Here is a 1589-nt window from a genome sequence, read left to right on the forward strand (position 1 = left end):
TGTTGTGTATCACTCACTAAAAAGAGGAAGTTTAAAATATCTGTTATCTCTCTCCCTCTCTTTACACCATCGCTAGAAGGGGACTTAACTCATGCTCTGACTTTAAAATTGTTATAAGTTATGGTTTAAAATTATTTTTAATACAAAAATTCATGTCTTAGGAAGCAATAAAAAAAATAATAAATGACCGATTCCAGGCATTTTCGACCATGAGGAATCCATTGGTGTGACTCCCAGATTGCTATCTTGTAAGGTGTGGATTTCTATAGATGCAACACGCACACACACACACACTCACTCACAGACTCAGCTTTACAATATGTATAGAAGATAGATATATATATGTATTATATATATATATATATATATGTATTATATATATATATGAAAATAGAAATGAGATGCTTAAGGGTATTTTATTTGCAGTTCCATCATTTAATTAGAATGGCATATATATAAAGTTCCTGCACCTTGTGTGTAAGTTCCAATGGTGTTTGTATTTGGTCATTCCACATATTTGTATATGCGTATATATACATCATCATCATCGTTTAACGTCCACTTTCCATGCTGGCATGGGTTGGACGATCTGACTGAGGACTAGTGAGCTAGATGGCTGTACCAGACTCCAATCTGATCTGGCAGAGTTTCTACAGCTGGATGCCCTTCCTAACGCCAACTACTCCGAGAGTGTAGTGGGTGCTTTTCCATGCCATTAGCACGAGGGCCAGTCAGGCGGTACTAGCAACGGCCATGCTCAAATTGTGTTTTCCATGTACCACCGGAACAAGTGCCAGTAACGCGACGCTGGTAACGATCACGCTCGAATGGCACTTTTTACGTGCCACTGGGATGGGGTCCACGCAGTGACCCTGGCCATGATCCCGCTCGAATGGTCTTCTTAGGGCTCCAGTAGCATAGATGCCAGTCATGCGGTGCTGTCATCGAATATGATTCTGATTTCACTTCCTTCAACAGGTCTTCACAAGCATAGTTTAGTGTCCATTGAAAGAAAGGTACGCCTAAATACCTGGTTACACCACCGGCATAGGCCACAGGTTATGGTCTCACTTGGCCTGCCGGTTCTTCTCAAGCACAGCATATTTTCCAAAGGTCTCGGTCACTAGTCATTGCCTTAGTGAGGCCTAATGTTCAAAGGTCGTGCTTCACCACCTCATCCCAGGTCTTCCTGGGTCTACCTCTTCCACAGGTTCCCTCAACCACTAGGGTGTGGCACTTTTTCACACAGCTATCCTCATCCATTCTCGCCACATGACCATACCAGCGCAGTCGTCTCTCTTGCACACCACAACTGATGCTTCTTCGGTCCAACTTTTCTCTCAAAGCACTTATAGTCTATCTAGTATACACACTGACATTACACATCCAGCGGAGCATACTGGCTTCGTTACTTGCAAGCTTACGCATGTCCTCAGCAGTCACAGCCCATGTTTCACTGCCATGTAGCATGGCTGTTCGTACACAAGCTTCATATGTGTATGTATTCAAGTGTGTGTGTGTGTATATATATATATGTATATATATGTGTGTGTGTGTGTATATATATATATATATATATATATATATAT

Source organism: Octopus bimaculoides, chromosome 9, assembly GCF_001194135.2.
Source record: "Octopus bimaculoides isolate UCB-OBI-ISO-001 chromosome 9, ASM119413v2, whole genome shotgun sequence".
NCBI lineage: Eukaryota > Metazoa > Mollusca > Cephalopoda > Octopoda > Octopodidae > Octopus > Octopus bimaculoides.